Genomic DNA, 16,395 nt, shown 5'->3' with positions numbered 1-16,395 from the left:
AGATCAGCTGTGCAGGCAGTAGAACTACCAAACACAGGCGACATTTGGCCACCTTTGCTTTTGACAATCGAGGAGAGGAAACATAGGTCTTTATGGAATACAGCGGTGTGAAAAAGTTGTCCAAAAATTATCCCTTTTAGTCCTTGTTGGTCAGGCAGACTGTTTTGTGCAGAACTCTGGCTCAAACTGACTTTTCACACGGCCCTGTAGGTTTGGATTTTTCTCCTTAATAATAATTAATGCCTTCATTTAAAAACTCCATTTTGCGTTTACTTGTGTTATCTTTCTCTATTATTTAAATTGTGATCTGAAGCATTTAAGTGTGACAAACATGCAAAAGAATAGGAAATTAGGAAGGAGCACTTTTTCACACTACTGTATATGGCACATCACTCATCTTTGTCACAGCAGGACAATGTTACCTTTAGTACCCACACTATCAGTTTGAGGCAGAGTTCTGCACAAAACAGTCTGCCTGGCCAACATGGACTAAGATGGATAATTTGTGGACAATTTTTAAAAATCTAAAGAACATTAACCCCTTTACCCCCAAGGGTGGTTTGCACGTTAATGACCGGGCCAATTTTTACATTTCTGACCACTGTCTATTTATAAAGTTATAACTCCGAAATGCTTCAACGGATCTTAGCGATTCTGAGAATGTTTTCTTGTAACATATTGTACTTCATGATAGTGGTAAAATTTCTTTGATATAACTTGTGTTTATTTGTGAAAAAAACAGAAATTTGGCGAAAATTTTGAAAATTTCACAATTTTCCAACTTTGAATTTTTATTCTGTTAAACCAGAGTGTTATGTGACACAATATAGTTAATAAATAACATTTCCCACATGTCTACTTTACATCAGCACAATTTTGGAAACAAATTTTTTTTTTCTAGGAAGTTATAAGGGTTAAAATTTGACCAGCAATTTCTCATTTTTACAACAAAATTTACAAAACCATTTTTTTAGGGACCACCTCACATTTGAAGTCATTTTGAGGGGTCTATATGGCAGAAAATACCCAAAAGTGACACCATTCTAAAAACTGCATCCCTCAAGGTGCTCAAAACCACATTCAAGAAGTTTATTAACCCTTCAGGTGTTTCACAGCAGCAGAAGCAACATGGAAGGAAAAAATTAACATTTTACTTTTTAGTCACAAAAATGTTCTTTCAGCAATATTTTTTTTGATTTCCCAAGGGTAAAAAGAGAAAATGGACCTCAAACGTTGTTGTCCAATTTGTCCTGAGTACGCTGATACTTCACATTTGAGGGGGAACCACTTTTTGGGCGCATGGCAGGGCTCAGAACGAAAGGAGCGCCGTTTGACATTTTCAAGCTAAAATTGGCTGGAATTGAGATCGGACGCCATGTCGCGTTTGGAGAGCCCCTGATGTGCCTAAACAATGGAAACCCCTCACAAGTGACTCCATTTTGTAAACTAGACCCCCTAAGGAACTTATCTAGATGTGTTGTGAGCACTTTTATCCCCCAAGTGCTTCACGAAAGTTTATAACGCCCGGGCGTGAAAATTAAAAATCCTATTTTTTCCACAAACATGATCGTTTAGTCCCCAATTTTTTATTTTCTCAAAGGTAAAAGGAGAAATTGGACCCCAAAAGTTGTTGTCCAATTTGTCTTGAGTATGCTGATATGCCATATGTGGGGGGGAACCACTGTTGGGCGCAATGGCAGGACTCAGAAGGAAAGGAGCGCCGTTTGACATTTTCAAGCTAAAATTGGCTGGAATTGAGATCGGACGCCATGTCGCGTTTGGAGAGCCCCGGATGTGCCTAAACTGTGGAAACCCGCCACAAGTGACCCCATTTTGGAAACTAGACCCCCTAAGGAACTTATCTAGATGTGTCGTGAGCACTTTTATCCCCAAAGTGCTTCACAAAAGTCTATGATGCCCGGCGTGAAAATAAAAAATTCTATTTTTTTCCCACAAAAATGATCTTTCAGCCCCCAATTTTTTATTTTCCCAAGGGTAACAGGAGAAATTGGACCCCAAAAGTTGCTGACCAATTTGTTCTGAGTATGCTGGTACCCCATATGTGGGAGAAAACTACTGTTTTGGCACACTTCGGGGCTCGGAAGGGAAGTAGTGACGTTTTGGAATGCAGACTTTGATGGAATTGTCTGCGGGCATCATGTTCCATTTGGTGAGCCCCTGGTGTGCCTAAACAGTAGAAACTCCCCTCAAGTGACCCCATTTTGGAAACTTGACCCCCTAAGTAACTTATCTAGGTGTGTGGTGAGAATTTTGAACCTCCAAGTGCTTCACTAAAGTCTATGATCTTTCAGCCCCCAATTTTTTATTTTCCCAAGGGTAACAGGAGAAATTGGACCCCAAAAATTGCTGTCCAATTTGTTCTGAGTACGCTGGTACCCCATATGTGGGAAAAAACTGTTTGGGCACTTCGGGACTCAGAAGGGAAGCAGTGACGATTTGGAATGCAGACTTTGATGGACTAGTTCTGAGGGCGTCATGTTCCGTTTGCAGAGCCCCTGATGTGCCTAAACAGTAAAAAAAAACACAAGTGACATCATTTTGGAACCTAGACCCCCAAGGAACTTACTTAGATGTGCCCCCTCTTTGGAACTAATCTACTAGTTCCTGTTAAGTAAATTAGTAGTGCATGGAGGTGTGGTACAATTTGAAGCAGTCCTTCATACACAGGCCAGGTTTGTCGGGACAGGTGTCGCATTGATAGATGGTGTCCTTGCGTACTCCTCTTTTATAGCACACTCGGCACCTTTTTTGCGGCTTACCTTTTCTATCAGTTGGCGGGACCACCCCCGGAAAATGCTGACCTGGTAAGATGTGAGCACCCTCAGTTTCGGAAGTACTGGGGCCCGCTCCTTCCCTCGTGCCAAATATCAGGGCCTTAACCACTACCTCCTGGAACTGAAGGTACGACGTATCAGTGTGTCGTGCACATCGGTGACAGCAGGAAAGCGTTGAGCATTGCCATTTGTACAATGTACACGGACAGCTTTTTGTACCACACCTTGGCCTTCCTCAAAGCTCTGTACGGTTGGAGGAGTTGATCGGAGAGATCAACGCCCCCCATGTTTTTGTTGTACCCCAGTACACAGTCCGGTTTGCAGACCTGTGTAGAGGTACCCCATACACTGCCGAGGGCACTGCCATCACCGTGTATGGTGGTCAAGAGAAGGACATCCCTCTTGTCCTTGTACTTGACCACCAGCAGGTGGTCGCTACATTGGGCTTTGCTCTCACCTTTTCTGCCCAAGTAGCGTTTTCGGGAGGCCTTTTTGCAGACAGTACCGCAGGCTGCGGTACCTTGCGCAGAGAGGGATTTGTAGAGTGGGATGCTGGAATAAAAGTTATTGGTGTAGAGGTGATAACCTTTATCCAGCAGTGGGTGCACCAAATCCCACACAATTTTTCCACTCACTCCCAGGATGGAAGGACACTCAGGCGGTTCAATCCTGCTGTCCTTCCCTTCGTACACTATAAAGCTGTAGGTGTACCCTGAGGTATTCTCACACAGCTTGTAGAGTTTGATTCCGTACCTGGCCCTTTTGCTGGGCAGGTATTGACGGAATCTGAGCCGCCCCTTAAAATGAACCAAGGACTCATCCACGCAGATGTCCCTTTTGGGCACGTACACTTCAGCAAACTTTTTGCTGAAGTGTTCGATGACCGGCCGAACTTTGAACAGACGGTCAAAATTGGGGTCATCTCGTGCGGGACACCGTGCATTATCGTTGTAATGCAGTAAAAAAAAAAGTTTATTTCTGTGAGGCCGGTGGTGTCAAACTTGATTCTTGATTCTGCCACAAAATCAGGAATCAATGGCTCGTAATTTTCGGGGGGCGAGGTCCATATGAGGTCCGAAGAGGGTCGCGCTGGTTCATCTTCAGGAGTGGGCGCTGCCTGATCTTCTCTCCTGGGGCGTCTGCGTGGTGGTTCCGCAGGACCCGAGGAGGAAGATGAGGAGGAGGAGGGAGAGGATGAAGAATCTGAAGAGTAAAGGAATGTGGGATCCTCTCCCTCGCTATCCGTGTCGGAGGCAAGGAAAGAATATGCCTCCTCCAATGAATAGCGCTGCTGGGACGAACGGGACATTTTTCTTGTGAGTATGGTGCTTGGGTGTAATTTATTGGTAACTATGGGTACGTGTGGGGGGATAGTGTTTGGTGCAAACTATTCTGAAAGGAAAAAGCTAAAGGAAAAAAAGCAAATAGTGAAAAAAAATACCTGTGAAAGGAAAAGTCTAAAACAGCAGGCCCTAGCTCTGATAAGTGAACTGCGTCACTTATCAAAGTTCGGCGGCTGCTGGGTGTGTGAACGGGAATGTGGAAAAAAAACGGCAGGCACGAGAGCTCTGATAAGTGAACCGCGTCACTTATCAAAGTTCGGCGGCGGCTGGGTGCGCGGACGGGGATGTGGAAAAAAAAGAAACGAAAGGCACGGGTTTAGACGCAGCGGCTGGGTGCGCGCATGGGGATGTGAAAAAAAAAAGAAACGAAAGGCACGGGTTTAGACGCAGCGGCTGGGTGCGCGCAAGGGGATGTGAAAAAAAAAAGAAACGAAAGGCACGGGTTTAGACGCAGTGGCTGGGTGCGCGGACGGGGATGTGGAAAAAGAAAAAGAAACGAAAGGCACGGGTTTAGACTCAGCGGCTGGGTGCACGGACAGGGATGTGGAAAAAATAAAAAGAAACGTAAGGCACGGGTTTAGACGCAGCGGCTGGGTGCACGGACGGGGATGTGGAAAAAAAAAAAAAGAAGCGAAAGGCACGGGTTTACACGCAGCGGCTGGGTGCGTGGACACGGATGTGGAAAAAAAAAAACGAAAGGCACGGGTTTAGACACAGCGGCTGGGTGCGCGGACGGGTATGTGGAAAAAAAAAAAGAAACGAAAGGCACGGGTTTAGACGCAGCGGCTGGGTGCGCGCAAGGGGATGTGGGAAAGAAAAGTGAGCACGAGTGTTGATCGGTGAACTGCGTCACCAATCAACGCTCGGCGGCGCTAAGGGGGGTGAAAAAGAAAAGCGAGCACGAGTGTTGATAGGTGAACTGCGTCACCAATCAACGCTCGGCGGCTGCTAAATTTGGGCACGGACGGACGCGGCACAAAGTAGGGGGTGGAGGGGGAATCGGAAGGGGGGGGGTAAGGGTAAGGGGAGGTGAAGTAAGATCGGGCCGGGATCGGGGATGAACACTTACATTTGTAGTCTCTCTTCTTTCTTCTGTCTTCTTTCTTCTGTCTTCTTTCTTTTTTCTTTAGCAAGAATTGTGGTGTCACAGGCTACTGTGGCACCACAAGTCTCAGCACAGGAGGGAATCTGTCAGCGTGACCGCTCTGCAGGAATTCTCACCAAGTGTGAGGATTCCTGTAGAGCGGTCAGACAGGTCAGGGACAGGTGAGACAGGTCACAAAGCGGTCACACCACTGCTGTGACCTGTCATTGGTGGGATCGAATGATCACATCGATCCCACCAATCAGAGGAGGCCCTGGTGATGCCGATGTTGCTAGGCACCAGCCTATGATCGGAGCTCACAGCTCCGATCATAGGCAGGTCACCAGCAGGTGACCGGCAGGTCACCATCAGGGCACAGCGCGGGCACATCGCTGCTGTGCCCTGATTGGCAGAGCTGCAGGATCCGGATGCAGGGAGATGAGACAGGGCATGCATTTTCAAGCAGGGCACAGCGCGGTAACACCGCCGCTGTGCCCTGCGATTGGCGCGATCGACGATCACATCGATCGCGCCAATCAGAGCTGCAGGATCTGGAGCAGCAGGGCAGCTGAAGAAGGCTCCGGAGCAGGTAGTTTCAGGCAGGGCACACCGCGGTAACACCGCCGCTGTGCCCTGCGATTGGCGCCCTGCTCTGAGGCAAGGTAGGCTTATTTTCTATCTTCAGGCTAGTTAGTTTCTCAGGCTGTGCCGAGTTGCATAGGCAGAGTTAGGCGCAATCCACGGCTGCCTCTAGTGTTGTTTGGAGAGGATTAGGGATTGCGGTCTGCAGAGTTCCCACGTCTCAGAGCTCGTGCCGTTATTTTGGGTTGTCAGATCACTGTATGTGCTCTGACCGCTATGTCCATTGTGGTACTGAATTGCCTTTCATAACAGTACAGGAAGCCATAAGTACTAATGAGTCTCAATAGAGGGAAAAAAGAACTTCTGAGACCATTTTTTTTTCTTTGCACTGTGTTTTGCCTTTTTTTTCCCCCTAGACATTTGGGTGGTTCAGGACACAGGTGTGGACTTGGAGATTCAGGGTCTGTGCTCTTCAATGGATAATCTGGTTATAAATGTACAAAAGATTCAAGATTTGGTGGTTCAGAAGCCTATGTTTGAACCAAGAATTCCTATTCCTGATTTGTTTTATGGTGATAGAGTCAAGTTTGTGAATTTCAAAAATAATTGCAAACTGTTTCTGGCCTTGAAACCTCACTCCTCTGGTGACCCAGCTCAACAAGTGAGAATTATTATTTCTTTTTTGCGTGGAGACTCTCAAGACTGGGCATTTTCCCTTGCGCCAGGAGATCCTGCATTGAGTAATATTGATGAGTTTTTCCTGGTGCTCGGATTGCTGTACGATGAGCCTAATTCAGTGGATCAGGCAGAGAAAGATTTGCTGGCTTTGTGTCAGGGTCAGGATGAGATAGAGGTATATTGTCAGAAATTTAGAAAGTGGTCTGTACTCACTCAATGGAATGAAGCTGCGCTCGCAGCGATTTTCAGAAAGGGTCTCTCTGAAGCCCTTAAAGATGTCATGGTGGGATTTCCTATGCCTGATGGTCTGAATGAATCTATGTCTTTGGCCATTCAGATCGGTCGACGCTTGCGTGAGCGTAAAGCTGTGCACCATTTGGCGGTATTACCTGAGATTAAACCTAAGCCTATGCAGTGCGATAGGACTTTGTCCAGAGTTGAACGGCAAGAACACAGACGTCTGAATGGTCTGTGTTTCTACTGTGGTGATTCCACTCATGCTATCTCTGATTGTCCTAAGCGCTCTAAGCGGTTCGCTAGGTCTGCCACCATTGGTACGGTACAGTCAAAATTTCTTCTGTCCGTTACCTTGATCTGCTCTTTGTCATCGTATTCTGTCATGGCATTTGTGGATTCAGGCGCTGCCCTGAATTTGATGGACTTAGAGTATGCTAAGCGTTGTGAGTTTTTCTTGGAGCCCTTGCAGTGTCCTATTCCATTGAGAGGAATTGATGCTACACCTTTGGCCAAGAATAAGCCTCAGTACTGGACCCAGCTGACCATGTGCATGGCTCCTGCACATCAGGAGGATATTCGCTTTCTGGTGTTGCATAATCTGCATGATGTGGTCGTGTTGGGGTTGCCATGGCTACAAATCCATAATCCAGTATTAGATTGGAAATCCATGTCGGTGTCCAGCTGGGGTTGTCAGGGGGTACATGGTGATGTTCCATTTCTGTCAATTTCGTCATCCACCCCTTCTGAGGTCCCAGAGTTCTTGTCTGATTACCGGGATGTATTTGATGAGCCCAAGTCCGATACCCTACCTCCGCATAGGGATTGTGATTGTGCTATCAATTTGATTCCTGGTAGTAAATTCCCAAAAGGTCGATTGTTTAATTTATCCGTGCCTGAGCACACCGCTATGCGCAGTTATGTGAAGGAATCCCTGGAGAAGGGGCATATTCGCCCGTCATCGTCGCCATTAGGAGCAGGGTTCTTTTTTGTGGCCAAGAAGGATGGTTCGCTGAGACCTTGTATTGATTACCGCCTTCTTAATAAGATCACGGTTAAATTTCAGTACCCCTTGCCATTGTTATCTGATATGTTTGCTCGGATTAAGGGGGCTAGTTGGTTCACAAAGATAGATCTTCGTGGTGCGTATAATCTGGTGCGAATTAAGCAAGGCGATGAATGGAAAACTGCATTTAATACTCCCGAGGGTCATTTTGAGTATCTAGTGATGCCGTTCGGACTTGCCAATGCTCCATCAGTGTTTCAGTCCTTTATGCATAACATCTTCCGAGAGTACCTGGATAAATTCCTGATTGTGTACTTGGATGACATTTTGATCTTCTCGGATGATTGGGAGTCTCATGTGAAGCAGGTCAGAACGGTTTTTCAGGTCCTGCGTGCTAATTCTTTGTTTGTGAAGGGATCAAAGTGTCTCTTTGGTGTGCAGAAGGTTTCATTTTTGGGGTTCATCTTTTCCCCTTCTACTATCGAGATGGATCCTGTTAAGGTCCAAGCCATCCATGATTGGACTCAGCCGACATCTCTGAAAAGTCTGCAAAAGTTCCTGGGCTTTGCTAATTTTTATCGTCGCTTCATCTGCAATTTTTCTAGTATTGCTAAACCATTGACCGATTTGACCAAGAAGGGTGCTGATGTGGTCAATTGGTCTTCTGCTGCTGTGGAAGCCTTTCAAGAGTTGAAGCGTCGTTTTTCTTCTGCCCCTGTGTTGTGTCAACCAGATGTTTCTCTTCCGTTCCAGGTCGAGGTTGATGCTTCTGAGATTGGAGCAGGGGCTGTTTTGTCGCAGAGAGGTTCTGATTGCTCAGTGATGAAACCATGCGCTTTCTTTTCCAGGAAGTTTTCGCCTGCTGAGCGAAATTATGATGTGGGCAACCGAGAGTTGCTGGCCATGAAGTGGGCGTTCGAGGAGTGGCGTCATTGGCTTGAAGGAGCTAAGCATCGCGTGGTGGTATTGACTGATCATAAGAACTTGACTTATCTCGAGTCTGCCAAGCGGTTGAATCCTAGACAGGCTCGTTGGTCGCTGTTTTTTGCCCGTTTTGACTTTGTGATTTCGTACCTTCCGGGCTCTAAAAATGTGAAGGCGGATGCTCTGTCTAGGAGTTTTGTGCCCGACTCTCCGGGTTTGTCTGAGCCGGCGGGTATCCTAAAGGAAGGAGTAATTGTGTCTGCCATCTCCCCTGATTTGCGGCGGGTGTTGCAAAAATTTCAGGCTAATAAACCTGATCGTTGTCCAGCGGAGAGACTGTTTGTCCCTGATAGGTGGACGAATAAAGTTATCTCTGAGGTTCATTGTTCGGTGTTGGCTGGTCATCCTGGAATCTTTGGTACCAGAGAGTTAGTGGCTAGATCCTTTTGGTGGCCATCTCTGTCGCGGGATGTGCGTACTTTTGTGCAGTCCTGTGGGATTTGTGCTCGGGCTAAGCCCTGCTGTTCTCGTGCCAGTGGGTTGCTTTTGCCCTTGCCGGTCCCGAAGAGGCCTTGGACACATATCTCTATGGATTTTATTTCAGATCTTCCCGTTTCTCAAAAGATGTCAGTCATTTGGGTGGTCTGTGATCGCTTTTCTAAGATGGTCCATCTGGTACTCTTGTCTAAATTGCCTTCCTCCTCTGATTTGGTGCCATTGTTCTTCCAGCATGTGGTTCGTTTACATGGCATTCCAGAGAATATCGTTTCTGACAGAGGTTCCCAGTTTGTTTCGAGGTTTTGGCGAGCCTTTTGTGGTAGGATGGGCATTGACTTGTCTTTTTCCTCGGCTTTCCATCCTCAGACTAATGGCCAGACCGAACGAACCAATCAGACCTTGGAAACATATCTGAGATGTTTTGTTTCTGCTGATCAGGATGACTGGGTGTCCTTTTTGCCTTTGGCTGAGTTCGCCCTTAATAACCGGGCCAGCTCGCTACCTTGGTTTCGCCATTTTTCTGCAACTCTGGGTTCCATCCTCGTTTCTCTTCAGGACAGGTTGAGTCTTCGGACTGTCCTGGTGTGGATACTGTGGTGGACAGGTTGCAGCAGATTTGGACTCATGTAGTGGACAATTTGACCTTGTCCCAGGAGAGGGCTCAACGTTTTGCTAATCGCAGACGCTGTGTGGGTCCCCGACTTCGTGTTGGGGATCTGGTTTGGTTATCTTCTCGTCATATTCCTATGAAGGTGTCCTCTCCTAAGTTTAAACCTCGTTTCATTGGTCCGTATAGGATTTCTGAGGTTCTTAATCCTGTGTCTTTTCGTCTGACCCTTCTAGATTCTTTTTCCATACATAACGTATTCCATAGGTCATTGTTGCGGAGATACGTGGCACCTATGGTTCCATCTGTTGACCCTCCTGCCCCGGTTTTGGTGGAGGGGGAGTTGGAGTATATTGTGGAGAAGATTTTGGATTCTCGTGTTTCAAGACGGAAACTCCAGTATCTCGTTAAATGGAAGGGTTATGCTCAGGAAGATAATTCCTGGGTTTTTGCCCCTGATGTCCATGCTCCCGATCTTGTTCGTGCCTTTCATGTGGCTCATCCTGGTCGGCCTGGGGGCTCTGGTGAGGGTTCGGTGACCCCTCCTCAAGGGGGGGTACTTTTGTGAATTCTGTGGCAGAGCTCCCTCCTGTGGTCACAAGTGGTACTTCGGCTGATTCTCTCTGGGAGCTTCCGTTTATGGAGGAAAGTGGTACTGCGGCTTCTGAGTTTCCTACCTCAGGTGATCTGGTGAGGTCGTTAGGTGCTTCTCTACTTAACTCCACCTAATGCTTTGATCCTGGCTTCCTGTCAATGTTCCAGTGTTGGACTTGTTTTTCCCTGGATCATTCCTGTGGCCTGCTGCTCTGCATAGCTAAGTGCTTCTTTGCTATTTGTTTGCTATTTTTTCTGTCCAGCTTGTCTATTTGTTTTGCTGGAAGCTCTGGGACGCAAAGGGTGTACCTCCGTGCCGTTAGTTCGGTACGGAGGGTCTTTTTGCCCCCTTTTGCGTGGTTTTCTTTAGGGTTTTGTGTAGACCGCAAAGTTATCTTTCCTATCCTCGCTCTGTTTAGAAAGTCGGGCCTCACTTTGCTGAATCTATTTCATCCCTACGTTTGTCTTTTCATCTTACTCACAGTCATTATATGTGGGGGGCTGCCTTTTCCTTTGGGGTATTTCTCTGAGGCAAGGTAGGCTTATTTTCTATCTTCAGGCTAGTTAGTTTCTCAGGCTGTGCCGAGTTGCATAGGCAGAGTTAGGCGCAATCCACGGCTGCCTCTAGTGTTGTTTGGAGAGGATTAGGGATTGCGGTCTGCAGAGTTCCCACGTCTCAGAGCTCGTTCTATGATTTTGGGTTATTGTCAGATCACTGTATGTGCTCTGACCGCTATGTCCATTGTGGTACTGAATTGCCTTTCATAACACTGAGGCTTCACACAAGGTCCTCTCTCAATCTGCCCTCTTGGGTGGACACTACCCGCATTGCAGGCAACTTGAGCCTTTTTACAGGTGTCGCTTCTCGTGGTGACTCCGGGCTCTAATCTGCTGCTGTGCCTTCGGGTGTAATTGTGGCCTGGAGCACAACCCCCATCTGTGGACGTCGGGCACTTAGACCATCCTCATGGAGTCGGTTTCTAACCGTTTGTGCAGACACATTTGTGGCCTGCTGGAGGTCATTTTGCAGGGCTCTGGCAGTGCTCCTCCTGTTTCTTCTTGCACAAAGGCTGAGGTAGCGGTCCTGAGTTGTTGCCATCCTACGGCCCCCCACCTCTCCTGGTAGTGCCTCCAGCCTCTGGACACTACGCTGACAGACACAGCAAACCTTCTTGCCACCTCTCACTTTGATGTACCATCCTGGATGAGCTGCACTACCTGAGCCACTTGTGTGGGTTGTAGAGTCCATCTCATGCTACCACGAGTGTGAAAGCACAACCAACATTCAAAAGTGGCCAAAACATCAGCCAGAAAGCATTGGTACTGAGAAGTGGTCTGTGGTCCCCACCTGCAGAACCACTCCTTTATTGATCGTGTCTTGATAATTGCCAATAATTTCCATCTATTGTCTATTCCATTTGCACAAGAGCATGTGAAATTGATTGTCAAACAGTGCTGCTTCCTAAGTGGACAGTTTGATTTCACAGAAGTTTGGTTTACTTAGAGTTATATTCTGTTGTTTAAGTGTTCCCTTTATTTTTTTTTGAGCAGTGTATTATATAACAGCCAAGCCCATTAGTTATTTTTATAGCAACCACTCTACATATAATCAGTGATGAGACTGTAAAGATATTGAACACTTGCTGCTGGCTTACAGTTGATAAATAGGACACTTTGTGTGTAATTTAGAGGGCCTTTTTTTAAAAAAGTGGCAAGGCTAAGATTAGTACAAAGTTATCTAGGCCTGTGTATGCATAATTTAACTAATCAAAGAGCTATATTGCTGATATGGTGTTGATGCTAAACTATCATATAGTCCTTCTAAGGGCTATTCTAGTGCTTTGCCGTTTGTATCAGAAACATTCTGCATATAGCTTATGGACAGTTGCAGGAACAGGGAAGCCATCTCTTGAAGCCAGGGATGCTACATTTCCCTGATGGCACACTGGGTAAACATTGTGAAGTCCGGGGATGAGTCCTACCCTGGTACAACACATGTGCTACTGAAGCTGAGAATTGGTGGCTCTACTTCTATCAGGGTTTCCTCCAACTCCTACACCAGTTCCTGCACCCCCTTCTGCTCCTCCTCATGCTCCATCTCCTGTGTGCTAACTCATAGCATGTCGTCCATATCAGCTGGAAGCAGCTCTGCAGGACTGCTTCAGCAAAGCGGCAACATGCTCTTCTGAAGCTAATTTGTCTAGGAGACAAACCACACACAGTGACAGAGTTATTGAAAGGAATAACAGACTAGACAGTTCCGTAGCTTTTTGCTGCTGAACCTACAACCAAACATGGTTGTGTGTGACATTTTCCATAACCTGGTGACGGTTGTGAAACTTGGCAAGCTTACACATGTACTATGCTTGGCTAGCGTGCTTAGCTTGGTAGTTCAGGGGTTTCAGAAAACCTACCCAGCGTCTGGTCAAGGTATGACTCATCAGAACCCGTTTACGAAAGTCAACTACTGCTGCCGCCACTCTGGCAGTGCTGCAGTAGTGCATGCAAATGCCAGATCACCGACTGGTGTGTGACGTGACCATGTGCTGGAACTACACACTGCACATAAGGCTAGTACCTACACAAGCTTTGTCCCATCTCTCTTCCGTGAATGGGATGAGGAGGGGAATGAGGAGGAAGAGATGGAGAAGGAGGATGAGGAGATGTAGAGTAGTCATCATGGTGGAGACAGGAAAGTGTTGGCTATAGGGACCTTGGCACATATGGCAGACTTGTACCTCCGTCTTTTCCTTGATGCTCGTGTTACATTATTCTTGGCCAAAAAAAGTACTATTTTTTCACCCTGCTAGACCTATGCCACAAGAACAACCTTGCATCTCACCTTCCTGAGACAAATAGGTCAAGTAAAATGGTGCTACACCAGAAGGCCATTGCGGAGGATATGTTGAAAAAATTCCCAAAAGATAACGCTAGTGGCAGGGGCAAGCTTCCTTTCCCAACCAAGAAGGAGAGGCTAAGGAAACACACACAACAGGTACAGCAGAGGAAGGGGCGCAGTTTCAAAGACCTGGGCCAAATTTATTACAGCCTCACATCATCCAGGTCCTGATGACCAGGTATTTTTGACAAGGAGGGAAAAGTTTTTAAAGGTGGTCAAGCAATACCTGGCCCACAAAATTAGTGTATTCCCTAATTCCTCTGCGATCTTCAGCTATTTGGTCTCCAAGCTGGATACCTGGCCTGAGTTGACCCTCTATGCCTTGAAGGTGTTGTGCTGCCCTGCCGCTAGCATCTTGCCTGAACGTGTCTTTAGTGCTGCTGGGGGGTCATAACAGACAGGGGCTTTTTTCATCTGTCAACAGAATGTACTGACAGGCTCACTCTGATAAAAATGAACAAATTCAAGATTAGCCCCGACTTTTCCACACAACCAGATGTGAGCAGCACATGAATTGTTTTTAATCTTCAATATTTGAATGAGACCCACCAGTTGTTGCCTTCAAGGGTCTATGGATAACTGAATGACACTACTTTTAATTTCTGCCTAGATTTGTAGTTTGTGCAAAGCCTTTATGAGTGTAGGAGTACATCAACTACACTTTCAAAATATTTAATGAGGCCCGCCAATTGTAGAAGTGCTACAACTACACTTTTTTGCATTTTTTTATGAGGCACTCCAGTTGGTGCCTTGAGTGGTGTATGGATGACTCTGCTTGTAATTCTTAGCAGGCTTTGCCTTCATGAGTCTAGGAGTACCACTACATGACAATTTGAACATAATATGTATGAGGTCCTCCTGTATAATAATTATTTTACTTCTATAGCGCCAACATATTCCGCAGCACTTTATATTTTAGAAGGGACTTGTACAGACAATAAAAGACATTACAGAATAACAATAATCACATAAATCAATAGATACCAAGAGGAGTGAGGACCCCGATCGCAAGCTTACAATCTATGAGTGAAAAGGGAAAACTCGAAAGGTTCATGGTAACAATTGCTTGTATTGTACGGTCCAGTTACCAATTAAATAAATAAGGTGTTCATGTAATACTGCATGAACCAATCACCAACCAGTACCTGTATGGATACAGAGGGCTATTAGGTGCTTGTAAAGTGTGTGAACAGATGATACGAGAGTATATTTATGTCTAATACAGGGTGTATATGGGTACCTCCCTAATTTTTGGCACTTCATGCTTCGTTCATAAATTACACAGAAATTTACAATTTTTTTTAATAAAAAATTCAATTTTAGTTTACTTAAATATTATTTTTCTTAAATCCTTTTTAATTGTGCCTTATATACAAGTAATTATACAGGAAAAAATGTTTCTTAAATTTTTTTTCATGTAAACTCCAAGTTCGCTTCAATTTTGAATGTTTTATTGTCAGTCCGCAAAGTGGAGTAAAAGTGTTCTCAGCAGCGATCTGGGAGTCAGAGATCCTTCCAGGGGTCTTACCCATGCTGTTCTTCTTCCATTCAGCACTTTTTCCATCCATTTCAACATTTTCACTGCCCCCTAGGTCTCCTTGTAGGGTCTCCCGGAAAAATGCTTGGATTTCCCTTGAACTCCCATTATATTTTTTCTCGAAACAAGCATCCGAGCATTAGGAATTGCTTGGTTCGCGTAACGAGTATCCGAGCATTTTAGTGCATGCTTATCCCTAGTAACATACATTGGGATCATGGGATTCTATCTCTTTTTTATACACCCTAAAATCTTGTTTGCTTTTATCGCTGCTGCTGGACAATAAGTACTACTGTTCAGTAGTCTTTAGTATAATCCCATTTAATGTATTTTTAGCAATAGGATTACTCCATCCTCGGTTCATAACTCTACATTTATTAAAATTTTTTTAAATTTATTAAAAAGTACGGAGGGTCTTTTTGCCCCCTTTTGCGTGGTTTTCATTAGGGTTTTGTGTAGACCGCAAAGTTATCTTTCCTATCCTCGCTCTGTTTAGAAAGTCGGGCCTCACTTTGCTGAATCTATTTCATCCCTACGTTTGTCTTTTCATCTTACTCACAGTCATTATATGTGGGGGGCTGCCTTTTCCTTTGGGGTATTTCTCTAAGGCAAGGTAGGCTTATTTTCTATCTTCAGGCTAGTTAGTTTCTCAGGCTGTGCCGAGTTGCATAGGCAGAGTTAGGCGCAATCCACGGCTGCCTCTAGTGTTGTTTGGAGAGGATTAGGGATTGCGGTCTGCAGAGTTCCCACGTCTCAGAGCTCGTGCCGTTATTTTGGGTTGTCAGATCACTGTATGTGCTCTGACCGCTATGTCCATTGTGGTACTGAATTGCCTTTCATAACAGTACAGGAAGCCATAAGTACTAATGAGTCTCAATAGAGGGAAAAAAGAACTTCTGAGACCATTTTTTTTTCTTTGCACTGTGTTTTGCCTTTTTTTTTCCCCTAGACATTTGGGTGGTTCAGGACACAGGTGTGGACTTGGAGATTCAGGGTCTGTGCTCTTCAATGGATAATCTGGTTATAAATGTACAAAAGATTCAAGATTTGGTGGTTCAGAAGCCTATGTTTGAACCAAGAATTCCTATTCCTGATTTGTTTCATGGTGATAGAGTCAAGTTTGTGAATTTCAAAAATAATTGCAAACTGTTTCTGGCCTTGAAACCTCACTCCTCTGGTGACCCAGCTCAACAAGTGAGAATTATTATTTCTTTTTTGCGTGGCGACTCTCAAGACTGGGCATTTTCCCTTGCGCCAGGAGATCCTGCATTGAGTAATATTGATGAGTTTTTCCAGGTGCTCGGATTGCTGTACGATGAGCCTAATTCAGTGGATCAGGCAGAGAAAGATTTGCTGGCTTTGTGTCAGGGTCAGGATGAGATAGAGGTATATTGTCAGAAATTTAGAAAGTGGTCTGTACTCACTCAATGGAATGAAGCTGCGCTCGCAGCGATTTTCAGAAAGGGTCTCTCTGAAGCCCTTAAAGATGTCATGGTGGGATTTCCTATGCCTGATGGTCTGAATGAATCTATGTCTTTGGCCATTCAGATCGGTCGACGCTTGCGTGAGCGTAAAGCTGTGCACCATTTGGCGGTATTACCTGAGATTAAACCT

Source organism: Ranitomeya imitator, chromosome 5, assembly GCF_032444005.1.
Source record: "Ranitomeya imitator isolate aRanImi1 chromosome 5, aRanImi1.pri, whole genome shotgun sequence".
Classification (NCBI taxonomy): domain Eukaryota; kingdom Metazoa; phylum Chordata; class Amphibia; order Anura; family Dendrobatidae; genus Ranitomeya; species Ranitomeya imitator.
This window is presented reverse-complemented; position numbering follows the sequence as displayed.